Below are 13228 nucleotides of genomic sequence, written 5' to 3' on the forward strand. Positions count from 1 at the left end.
AAAATAGTGGTATCGTTGTATATCGCTAGTGTTGTGGTCGTACAGCACAAGTTTAGGGATTTTAGGTGTGCAAGGTAGAATGTATAGTGAGGATTGTCTATGAAATTGTAGCTTTCGAGTATAGGGACTTCTGTCCTGTTTTAAAACTCACTGTGAAAAGAGTAGTAGAATTTATCTAAGCTTGAGTGAAAGGGTAAGAAAGCGTTGTCTATCTTACTGGCGAATGAGAATTTCTATTGGTGAGTTAAAGTCCTACTAAAGATTCATGTATGCATGGTTAGGGATTTTTCCGTATGAATGTGTGTAAATGAATTTGTAATATACGATTGAGTGAAACTCTGAATTGGAGGTGTAAAATATCTCTGTATGTGCATTTAGAGAGAAACAAGTTCGTTATTACCTGCTAGAAGGGTAAAGTAGCCTTACTTTATCGACAAATGTATATATTCTGTGAAAATAGCGTTGCCTATTTCACGTGAAATGAATACTTGAATGTTTGAGAAAACTATCACTTTATTTTAGCGAAACAGACAAATGGTTTGTTTTTTGTGGAGTTATTAACTGGATTTAATTGAAAGTTTTGTAAATATGGCGCTGTGAATTTTTTTTTGTAAGGGAGGGGTCCGTTCAAGGAGTGAGTTGAGAGACAGAAAAGCTGCAGCGGTAGCATACGTCACAAGAGTCGCGCTGTGATTGGCTAACATACGTCACAGTATTCGCGCAGCTGATTGGCTCATCCAGAAAAACAGTAATTCTATTGGTTGAGAAAAATAGTGACGAAGCTTAACCTGATTGGTTTGTTGGTGAGTTTCGCGCACCGATTGGTTGGTGTTACGGAATAACAAGGAAGTTGTTACAATCTTTTCCAAAGTAAGGGAAAGAATTTGAAAACATGGATTACTATTTTTATGAAAGAGAAAAAGAAGCTTTCATGGTATCAGAAATTGAAAAATAAATCTAAACCTGGTAAAGATATTTCAACGCGAGGCGGAAGATTAATTCAAAAGTACAAAACACCTGCAGCTTATATGTTGGGTGAATATGGTTATCATACCTGTCTTTCGATTGAGAATTGGATGAAATATACTGAAAATGTTTATTAGCATGGCCAGAAGATGGATCGTTAAACATAGCGGTTTTGAAAAATTTAAGAGAAAGAATGATGAAGCTTGTACCAAGGCCTAGACCTACTCAATTTGAAGCCTTAGTTGAATGGGAAGACGAAATGCATGAATTAGAACGAGAGAGCAGAGGAGAATCAAGGGGAACAAGATTAGGTCTTGATAGAGAAACACATCAGGATAGAATGCGTCGATGGAGAAGGGCAGACATGTGTGATGGCTTGTATCCAGTGAGACTAATTGATGAAGTAATTGGACGAAAGAGTACCCAAAAGACAAATAGAATTAGTGAAGAAAGTGATTCAGAGGATGCGGTATTAGGAGAAATTTATACTAAAAAACCACCACCTTATCAGCCAGTTTGTTCATGGACTTCTCCAAGTGCCCCACAAAGAGAAATTATTGATGAGACATCCCCTGAAACAAATCCGAATGTTAGAAAAACACCTGAAAGAGTAGAAACAGGACATAGTTCAAATATATCAGGAGAAAATAGTAATTTTACTGAAACTCCAGTCCAAAGAAATGAAATCCCAAAAAGTGGAATTAGAACAGAAAGGTATGAGGGTTTACCAGATACCTCAGAATATATTCGTTCTGCAAATTAATTAATACAGCAGTTAACAAAAAGCATGGAAGCAGTAACAGTACCTGTAACAATTGGACCTGTTCTTCCAGTATTTGATCAAAAAGAAATTAGACATTCAGCTTTATCTGTTCCATTAAATTCAGAAATACAGAAAGTGACAGAAATTTTTTATTCAGATTTGTCTGAAATACATCAAGAGAAAATGATGATGCCTGACTTAACTTTTAATCAAATTTTGTCATGTAAACTCCAACTGGTGCAGATTCTGATTCTGGAACTCCAGAAAAGAATTTAAGTAAAGTAGATTTAACGCAAACCCCAGCATGTAAATTACTTGATGTTGGGAAATTGAAAGCAGATTTGGAGGAATTAATAATTGGTACGATTGGAACTGACAGTTTAAAGGCATATCAGGATGATAAATTATTATTTATTTGCAAAAGCATAACATGGAAAACGAAAAACAAATATGATCAATTGGAAGATATGGCTTCTGAATTAGAAGTGGATTTAAGTAAGCAGAAGAATTTGCAGAAAAATTATAGAGTGGATTTCTCTGAAAAAGACATTGAAAATATGAATACCTCAGGAAGAATCACTCATATAAAAGATTTAATTGATTTTGAGAAACTCGGGTGAATTAAGTAAATGGAGAGCTAAATGGACTAAGAAAAGGGATGAAGACAGAAAAAGTTTAGCTTTTCCAGTCAGAGAAAAAGAAAATGTAGTGAATGAGTTTCCAATGAGAGAAATAGCAGGAGGAGGGTATGTTCATGTCCCATGGACAAGACAGGATATTTTGCTGTTCACAAATGATCAGATATTTAGACAGAATGTAAAACTGCTATAGATTGGCCTAGAGAGGACTATGAACGAGATAAAGTAACAGGTGCTCCTTCTCCAGAGGTAATGAGAAAGTACGAACAGGTAATTGTGTTTTTGAAAAACAAGATTCCTCCAAAAGAGATAGATTGGGTAAAAATTGACAGAACAATTCAAGAGTCAAAAGAATCAGTACATTCATTCTATGAAATATTACTGCTGGTATTTAAACAATACAGTGGTTATGAACATTTAAGTGAAAAGGACATGAGCCATTTTATATACAGATTTGTATATGGCTTGAGACCTGAAATTAGTGAAATGGTAAGAACTGGAATAGTTGGTTGGCAATCTCACACGCTAGATGATATTTTGAAAAAAGCAAAATACTGTAGTGATAAAATAGAAGCCAAAGAAAAGAAGCTGAAAGAAAAGGCTATGTGGGCACAGGTAAAAGTGGCTGAGCAACAAATAGCAACTTTAGGAAATAAGAATGTTGAACAAAATCAAGGGAAATTTAAAGGTAATTATAATAAACCAAAATTGATGGGAAATATAGAAGAGTTAAAACAGAAACTCCCATGTTTTAATTGCGGCGAAATTGGACACTGGAAGCGTGAGTGTAAGAATCCGCCCAGAATTCATTTAAAAATAGATTATTAAATCCACATATGCAGAATGAGATAAATGAGCAACAACAGCTACAGCGACAGGTAGTGATTCAGCAAAGTCAGTTACCACAACCGCCACTTCCAAACTGTGTAAATGTGTAGAGATACAGTGCAGAAACAGTATTCAGTGGAGGTGAACAGGTAAACAGATCCCCGAGAGTAAATGTGTCTAATGTGTCTCAACAATATTGGTTGAAAGAAGATAGAGGGAGTGAATCTGAAGATTACTTCTGACGGTGCCTAAGAGAGGAGGAAGAGTGTGTGCTTGGAGCCACTCTTGAGGTAGATCAATCTGGTCCATTTGTAAATGGTAAAGTGAATGATGTACAAATTACGTTCCTAGTGGATACAGGTGCTACCCGTTCTACTGTTAGATCAGTGGAAGTAGAAAACCTTCCTCTCTCTGGAGATAAAATCCAAGTAGTAGGTGTAGCTAATCAGCAAATAAAAACAGATTTAACTGAGCCAGGGGAAGTTGAAATAGGTACATTTGAAGACATGCATAGATTTGTAGTTTGTGATAGCAGTCCTGTAAATCTATTAGGTAGGGATATTCTTTGTAAAATGAACTGCGCAATATATTGCTCACCGGATGGTATAGAGCTTCAAACTCCAGAAGAAGATTGCCTTTACAAATTAACAATGTTAATGGTTGAGGCAGAAGAAAGCAAATTATTTCCTGTGTTTGATCAAAATAATCTACCTGAAGAATTAAAAGACACAGTGAATGTAAAAATCTGGGATTTTACTGGAGACGAGATGGGCCTGATGAAAAATGTAGATCCAGTACAAATAACAGTAAAACAAGGAGCAGATAATCCAAACATTCCTCAGTATAAAATTAAAGCAGAAGTAATAACAGGAGTTATTCCTGTGATAGACAAATTCATAAAACAAGGTGTTTCAAAAGAAATCGAGAGTAGCCCATGTAATTCACCAATTATGGGAATTAAAAAGCCAAACGGAACTTTCAGAATTGTTCAGGACCCGAGAAAGGTTAATAAAATTGTTGTCCCATGCTGTCTGGTTGTACCAAATCCAGCGGTAATTTTATATCAGATTCCGCATGATGCAGAATGGTATACAGTTATTGATTTATGTAATGCATTCTTTACTGTTCTATTGCATCCAGAAAGCCAACAAATGTTTGCGTTCCGGTTCAAAGAACGTATTTTAGCATGGTGTAGAATACCTCAAGGGTACACTGAAAGTCCATCTATTTTTAATCAGTTGCTAAAGAAATCATTGGAAAATCTATATTTACCTGGAAAATCTACGTTAGTGCAGTATATTGATGATCTCCTTGTAGCTGCAAAAACCAGAGATAATTGTGTAACAGATACCATTACTCTTTTAAATCATCTGGCAGATGAATGACATAAAGTATCACCTGCGAAATTACAGTTTTGCAAACAAGAAGTGAAATATCTTGGTCACAGAATTGCAAATGGAATCAGACAAGTGAAAACAGAAAGAATAACAATGATGTAAATGTAAATGTAAATGTAAATGTAAATGTATAGGCATTTATATAGCGCACTACTTACCCGTAGGGTTCCAAGGCGCTTAGACCGCTGCGAAACCCTTCCTGGCTTCCCTGAGAGATGGTCCCTTAATGGGTATCTCCAGGGTGAGACCAGGCATCCCCGGCGGTCTGGTGGGGCCGTTAGTGAAGATGAGGCAAGCTAATGCCCAGAGTTGCCGAGTGTGATCGCTGATCAGAGTGGGCACCGAGGCGAGAGAATTATCGAGTCCGCTGACCCTGGTCCAGAAACCTGCCGCGCCGGGAATCGAACCCTGGTCCCGGGCCGTCCTCTGCTCTCGGGTCTGCCGCCTCTAACCAGTGAGCCACACTACTACAATGATTCAAGCAATGCAACCTCCAAAAACACAGAGACAAGTTAGAATGTTTCTAGGAATGGTAGGATATTGTCGCCAATGGATTAGTGGATTTTCAGTAATCTCAAAACCACTGCAGAGACTGACAAAAGCAGACATAAAAGATCCAATTAGCCTAACAGAAACTTAATTAGAAGCTTTTGAACAGTTAAAGAAAAGTTTGTGTGAAGCTCCAGCATTGGGAATGCCTGATTATGAAAAAGAATTTGAGCTGTATTGCAGTGAAAGAGAAGGATGTGCATTATCAGTTCTGATTCAAAGACATGGAAGACTGAGAAAGCCAATAGCATATTTCTCAGCTGTTCTTGATCCTGTTGCAAAAGCATAACCAGGTTGCTTAAAATCAGTAGCTGCAACAAGTGTAAGTCTGGAACAAAGGGAAGGAATGATAATGGGATTTCCTGTAAAAGTATATGTACCCCACTCAGTTGAAATTCTTCTCACTAGAAGTAAAACGCAGCATTTGACAAGCAATAGACTGACAAAATATGAAAAGGTTATACTTGGATCAGACAATGTTTCTATTGCAAGATGTGTGAATTTAAATCCGTCCACATTACTTCCTGACACATCTGAAACAGAGATCAGGGATGAGATTGATCATGAATGCCTGGATGTATTAGAATATTGCACAAAACCAAGGCAGGACATTAAAGATGTCCCGTTACCTGAATCAGATTATGTTTTATTTGTTGATGGTTCATGCTTGAGAAGATGAAGGTGTTCTGAGTGCAGCATATTCAGTGTGCACGGTTGCAGATGTGATTGAAGCTTCCTCTCTTCAAGGAATTCGTTCAGCTCAAGTAGCAGAATTAATTGCTTTGATTCGTGCATGTGAATTGGGAAAAGAGCAAAAGATTACCATATTGACTGATAGTCATTATGGTTATGGTGTAGTCCATGACTATAGCCAGCTCTGGTCACAAAGAGGTTACTTAACTTCTGCGGGATCATCAATAAGAAATGTTCAATTGATCAAAAGATTGATTAACGGAATTCAGCTACCAGAAAAAATTGCAGTAGTTAAATGCACAGCACATAAGAAAGGAGAAGACTACATAACAAAAGGAAACTCATATGCTGACTCAATAGCAAAATTCTGTGCAAAACATAATGTATCAGTTAATCGGAAAAAAATGAACATGTTTTGAACTCACTTATGCTAATATCTGTAGTTGAGACTTGGCAGGGAGTAAAACAGTTACAAGATGAAGCAAGTGATGAGGGGAAAGGCACTTTGTTAAAAGCAGGATGCAGACAAAGAGAAGAAGATGAGGATTAGGTTTACAAAGATGACAGAGCAGTAATGCCAGACAGTATGATTTCTGACATGGCACGCATGTATCATGGTCCAGGACATATTGGAAGAGATTCTATGATCAGGGTATTTAGGCAAATATGGTACAATCCAAAATTCAGAATAATTGCAGAGTCCCTTTGTCAGAGATGTCTGATCTGCCAGCAGATCAATCCAAACAGAAAAACTGTTGAGAGCATGGGAACCATAGGATGGGAGGGTGGTCCATTCACCAGAATACAGCTTGATTTCATTGACATGCCACCTCACAACAAACTCAGATATGTCTTGGTGATAATCTGTTTGTTTTCAAGATGGGTAGAAGCGTTCCCAACACGTCACAATGATTCAGTTACTGTGGCAAAATTGCTTTTGAGAGAAATCATACCAAGGTATGATTTCCCAGTGACGGTTGAAACATGATCGCGGCACACATTTTGAAAACAGATTGTTAAAGTTGATTTGTAAACAGGATAGCTAAGATGTGTTTAGCAACAGGAATGAAGTGGACAGATGCACTTCCACTTGTTTTGATGTCCTTGAGAAGCATTCCAGATAGAAAAACAGGATTAAGCCCCCACGAGATTCTAATGGGCAGGGTCATGAGGCAAGCATTTGTTCCAGTTGATAAACTGTTGAGCATAAATGATAGCGTCATTATGGATTACTGCAAAAATCTATCTGACGTGGTGACTTCTGTGTTCCATCATGTAGGAACTGAAGTATTTTCAAAAGTAAAAGAACAAGCTCATGATCTGTTACCAGGAGACTGGGTAAGGACAAAAGTACATCGAAGAAGAAATTGCCTAGTACCGAGGTGGCAGAAGGCAAGACAGGTGATATTAGTCACAACAAATGCAGTAAAGTGTAGGGGATTGAAAAGATGGATTCATGCTAGTCATACCGTACGTGTGCCAGCACCTGAGAATCCCGATGAAGGTGAGACAACAGCTGATTCAGATTCAGAAGAAGAACCTGAAAGAAATCCATATCCTGAAGATCGACAAGAAAGTCGACATCTGGAAAATGCAAATGAGAGTGAAGTACTGAATGAAGAAAATGAAGAGATTGTAATACAAGACTCTGAAGAAGAAAATGATAACAATCTGCTAGATCACATAGCAGAAGAAGAGACTGAGCAAGAAGTGATTCAAGATCTAGATCAGGAGAGTATTGAAAAGCAGATTGGAAGCTTTGGAAGAAGGAACGAAAATTCTGAGCTGGTGAATTGGAAGTAATTGAAGAAGAAGAAGAAATTCCAAGTACCAGCTATAAGGATGTTGTTACTAACAAAGTGAAGCTGCCGAGTAAAGAAGTACCTGAATCTGAAGAAGAAGACTCTGACACAATAAAATTGATTATTGATGAATCAGCTGATCACACAGAAAGTGAAACAGATGAAAGTGGAGATGAATTAAAAGTGAAAAGATCAAGGAAAAGAGCTTGGAGAGTGGAATATAATTTAGCGGAACCAAAAAGGAAGCTAACAAGAAAAGGAGACAATTGGCCAAAAGAAACTGAAGGCCTAAAATTTAAATTAGTGAAAAAAGCAAAAGAGCAGGTGAATGAGATCACAAGTCAAAAAGAAGAAGACTTAAATAAGAAAAAACAAGCAGGAAAGAAAATAGAAGTGATAAACAGCAGAGCAAAGAGAATATTAAGGCCAAATCAGAAGTACAAGTCTCCAGAGTGGACTTACATAATTATACCACCAGTAGTAGAAGTAAATAGTAGTCAATAAAATGTTGATGATGCAAGTGATAATGATTGAATTTATTCATTAGGTGACACAAGGTTGAAGAAATTGTGTTAGGAGACACAAGGTCGAAGAAATTGCGTTAGCTGGAAAACACATTGATGTATGACATAAGGTCGAAGAAAAGCTGTTAGAAAATAAGGTTATCTGTTAAAAAAAAAGAGGGGAGTATATTTAGTAATTTTTCAATTTTTCAATTTTTCATTTTTATTTTTAGGGCTTTTGTTTGAAAGTTAAGATGCCTTATACTAATAATAATTTGAGATGCTCAATTCTCAAAAGATGTTGCAAATTATCTTCAATATGTGTAATTATGATAATTATAATTTGGTTGATTTTAGCTGTCATTTTCCTTTTGGAATAGATAAAGAGATGTATAAAGCTAATACTAATACAATTATTGTACATAAACCAGAGATGATTCATCAAGATAGATCTGTGGGAGATTTTTCTAGCAATACCTTTTCGAGACTTTTATCTGAATATGTTAAGGTGATGGATGCAAAAGATTGCTATATTTGTGTGAAATTACTAAGCATGGGCGGAAAATCCGTTTCGCTCGCGGATTTTGCGGATTTTCGGTAAATTCGCAATCCGCGAGATTCGCGAATCTCCCGCAAAATCCGCAAATCCGCGAGCAGCGGATTTTGCTCGCACTGCTCGCACTGTTCGCGTGAGTTCGCGGCTTCCCAGTACAACTTCGCGCCCCGCGAATAAGTGCAAAATTGCAGAAATACGATTTTAGCAAAACTGAAACTACTTACCAGGTTCAAAAGTTCAGGCTCATCATTAGTAGCCATTTCCTGTAGTGCTTCCTGAGGGGCCCCTCCAGAGTTCAGTTGCCAGTTGCAACTATTATGTGACCCTGCTCTGAACCTCAGAATAGTTACACATATGCCACAAAGGTCCTGAATTACAGCTAAGGGAGACAAGCAGGAGCCAGGCTGGAGGTTCAAATCCATTAATCAGCCCCTAATTCATTATTGTCAGTTGGGGCAGGGCAGGTGTTGTAACTAATTTTGCAACAATGAAAGCACTTAGCAAGTTCAAAAGATCACTAATCAGGAAGCACTAAGGAAGCAGGTGCCAGCTAAAAAAATATTCTGTGACACATTAATCAGCCCCAAATTAATTCAGGTCACTTGAGGCAGGGAAGGTGTGCTTGCGTTGCCACAATAATGTACACTGACTGGACAGCCAGAGGGTGCTGTGATGAAACAGAGGGTGGCATGGGTGGGCCAGAGGGTGGCATGAGTAGTCAGAGAGTGGCAGTGGTGACAGAGAATGGCAGTGATGAAGAAGAGTGTCCCAAACAGGCTGGACACGTAGAAACAACAAGTTCGCGAAACTTGCGACCCGACAGGTAAGTTCGCAATTTGCGACATTGTACAAAACCCTCGCGAACTCGCAGAAACCCGCGCAAACACAAAAAAAAAATCCGCAAATTCGCGAGAATTCGCGGATTTTGCGGATTGCGAGTTCGCAAATCCGCAAAATTCGCGAACGCGAGATTCGCAAAATTCGCCCATGCTTAGAAATTACCTACTTCTTTATCTGAAGGTGTTACATATAATATGCTTCCTCTTACTTATGGCATAACCTGTAGTGTAATAGCTAGCTTATTTTATAAAACTGGACGCTTGGAGTATTATTACTCAGACTTTGACGAGATTTTTGCAAATTTAAAAGTTGAAAATAATTTTAATAAAGTGAAACCTGCTAAACTGATGAGGGGATTTTTCCTAACAACTAGTGAACTCACTTATGAGTATGTTTTTAGAAATAATTTAACATGTAAATTGAGAACAAAAGAGAAGACGTTCTTAAATATGGTGGAAGAGAGAAGGGCAGTTTATAAGCGAAATGAGATGTTGAAAACTACTAAGTCAAAATTTTGGCAGATTGAAGATGAAAAGCTCAATGGTAGAAATGAAAAAGTTGCAATACATATAGATAAACCTGTTAGTGGAAAATTTTGTATAAGAAGAGATAATACATTATATGATAATTATTTTGTTGGTGCAAGTCAATGTGAAGATACTTACCGTATTAAAGGGGGTTAGGGATTTAAAGGAGGCAAAGATCCAATTTTTCCTGGAATTTATTTTGTTTGTGGGAATAAAGCCTATTACAATCTCCCAGACCACTGGTATGGGACGTGCTATGTGGGTTTAGTCTTTCCAAAGGTTTTTCATGTAGATAGAAATGCGAAAGGTTCATTTGAAATTGGGAATCATTTGAATAGATTTAGAAGGGAAAGCTTTACAGAAATTATGGGAGACATATTTGGTGCATTAATACCTATGGTAGGAATAACCCTGAATGCAAATAAAATCAGAAAAATGTCCACAATTGTTGATAGATTGTCAACAGATACTGCAAGTGGATTTCAATTAGTGAACACAGAACTTGTTGCCATGAGAAGCATGGTAATGCAGAATCGTCTTGCCTTAGACATTCTGCTGGCAAAAGAGGGTGGAGTCTGTGGAATTTTGCATGTCCAACATTGTTGCACTTACATACCTGACAAAAGTCAGAATATAGAGATGTACATAAAAAACATTACTGAATTACATGCAGAAGTAGAACCTTTAGAAGATGAGAGTTTTTCAGAACGATTAAGCAAAAGATTTACAGCAATTAAACACTGGTTTCAAGAGATTGGTAGTTCAATCATAGGTAAAATAGTTTTTCCTTTAATAATCATAGCTATAGTGATACTTTTGTTAAAAATTAGTTGCATGATACACAAGAGAAGAAAACATGTAATAGAAAAGAAAAGAATTTGCAAACTAAGAAAGGGAAAGGAGAAAGAATTAGAATTAGAAGAGTTTCGGAGAACTCAATATGAGAAATGCAGAAAAACAGGGGAATCTAAAGTTTAGAAATACTAATATTAAGAAAGTCCAAAACATGTTCAAGGGTTAAAAAAAATTCAAATTTTTGGGTATTGTTTGGTGATTTAGAAATCACCAGATGAGGGAGTTGATGGAGCAAGGTAAAGAACAAAATTTTGTTCAAACTTGTGAAATTGATTTCCATAACGATTAATTCAATTAACAAGCTTGTGGTGAAATTATTAATCAACTTAGTTTAAGAATACATTTATCATTATACGTGGGAAAAACTAATGTGCTTTATGTTGCATACGCAAAGAAAAAATATTAAACTAACCTTGTCTATTGTCTTTGTCAGTATTAAATGTGGCAGTTAAGTTAATGGCATGTGCTTATTTATTGTGCTTATGTTATGTCTTTCTGTGATAAAAGCTCATGGAGTTCCTGCGGTTCGAAAAAGGAGAAGTAACTACAATGCTGCTGTTATGTGCTTCTGCTAGGTAACCTGATTAACAGGATTAATTAGTAAAGGGGGAGGGTAACATAATGGGTCTCAATTATTTAATTAATTGATGTCTTGTGTTTGTTTAATAATAGTTTCCAAAGTGAGGCCTAAAGTTGGTTCTGAAAACATGGCTGACAGAGCTGCAGACCCGAAACCTTGTCCAGAGTGGAGCAAATTGCACATGCGCAGCAGTGAAGATTTTTTACTGCATTGACACTGTGAATTAAAGAACAATTCTTTGGTCGCGTTGAACGTGCTCGCGGAAAGATAGCTCAAGGACAGGAACTTGATGTGTCTGCCAAGGTTAGGAAGTAAACGTCTGAGGCTCGAGTAAAGTATAATTCTTGAGGAAACCGAAGACGTGGAAATTAAAGACAATGGGCCTTATATGAAGCCTGGACTTGGTCAAGAGTCGGTGGTGACATAACCATTCTTAATCATGGACTGACACTGGACAGCCAATGAGAATCATGGTTTTGTCGAAAAGAATGTAAAATGTAGAAAGTTTAGCTAGAGAGAAAGGTATGAAGTCTGACACTATGAGCAAGGAAAAAAAACTCTTACTTTCCGATTCCTGAGTGTCGTGACATGCTGATGGACCTTTGGCGCATGTAAGGGCAGCAGACTTTAAATGATTTTTCCTTTATAGGTGGAGTGAGAATTAGTCAGGGAAATAGATTCAGGGAATGGAAACTGTTATTCTGCTATTAATTCATGATTCTGAGCTTGCTTTTTAAGTGTCAGTTTTAAATTCATTTCCTTATTAAAATGCTGCTTTCTTATTTGCTTATAAAATAAAGATTCAAAACGTTAATGCCTTTTCCCTTATGATTAATAAAGCTAATAAAATTAGATTTGAAGAAGACAAGCTGGTCTTGTTTATTCATGGTCTAGTTATCATCAGTTGATTCAATCGCCTTAGTGATCTGTTTAATAAATAATAAATGTTTAAAACCATGGTAAAGATGATAAACTGCAGTTGTATATAATAGTGTAAATAATAAGTGAGTAAATTTATTAGTCAGACCACCTGATTCAGTTGGTCAGAAATTGTCTCATTGGTATTATGGGCCTTTATATGTGTTTTATGATTAATGGTGAGTATTGAGGTGTTAGGTAGCGTTTGTGAGACAGTTTTTCAATAGGAGTGTTGGATCACCTGCAACAAAACCGCCTTATGTACGAGTGGCTGATTATCCACACCTCCTGTTCCCTGCAGTCCCAGGCGTGCACCTGGTCTGTAAGGTGTGCTGCTTGATGATGATACGCTGACCATTGTCTTCCTGCCTGACAGGATGTTGCCGCCTTGGGTAGACAGTGGACCGATGCAGACTTCCCCCCTGCGTCACAGGATGTAGAAACTGCAAGCACCATAAAAGAAAACGAGGGGGCATGGCTTGACGCACGGCAAGATGGCTGCACAGTAGTGTTGCTCTACCAGCCACCTTTACAATCCTTCTGATATCCTGCTCCTAATGTGCCCATCGCCATTCCTTTGTGAGCGGGTGTGAATGTTGCTCCCTAGAGCTATTGGACCCTGTGAGTGGTGGCGGAGATGGCAGCTGCTGTGCCTGAACAACGTGGGCTGGACATTTTCCTTGTGACTTTAATGGCGATCGAGCGCCTGCCGTGGAAACACCCGGCTCGGTGCTGATCCTGCGGACTGATGTCTGCTGTGTCACCTGTGCCAACGTTGCTGGAGCGGTGGATGGCTCGTCGCCTCCCTGGTGA

The 13228-nt window shown here is 37.8% G+C and overlaps 1 long non-coding RNA gene across 1 annotated transcript; it reads left to right on the forward strand.

The window, feature by feature from the left end:
- Window positions 1-7424: 7424 nt before the first annotated feature.
- LOC147710543 (uncharacterized) lies at window positions 7425-10944 on the forward strand. Its single transcript, XR_015295634.1, has 3 exons — window positions 7425-8073; window positions 8194-8439; window positions 10529-10944. It is a non-coding gene; the product is annotated as an uncharacterized LOC147710543 (long non-coding RNA).
- The last annotated feature ends 2284 nt before the right edge of the window (window positions 10945-13228 follow it).

This window comes from Lissotriton vulgaris, chromosome 5, assembly GCF_964263255.1.
Source record: "Lissotriton vulgaris chromosome 5, aLisVul1.2, whole genome shotgun sequence".
Classification (NCBI taxonomy): domain Eukaryota; kingdom Metazoa; phylum Chordata; class Amphibia; order Caudata; family Salamandridae; genus Lissotriton; species Lissotriton vulgaris.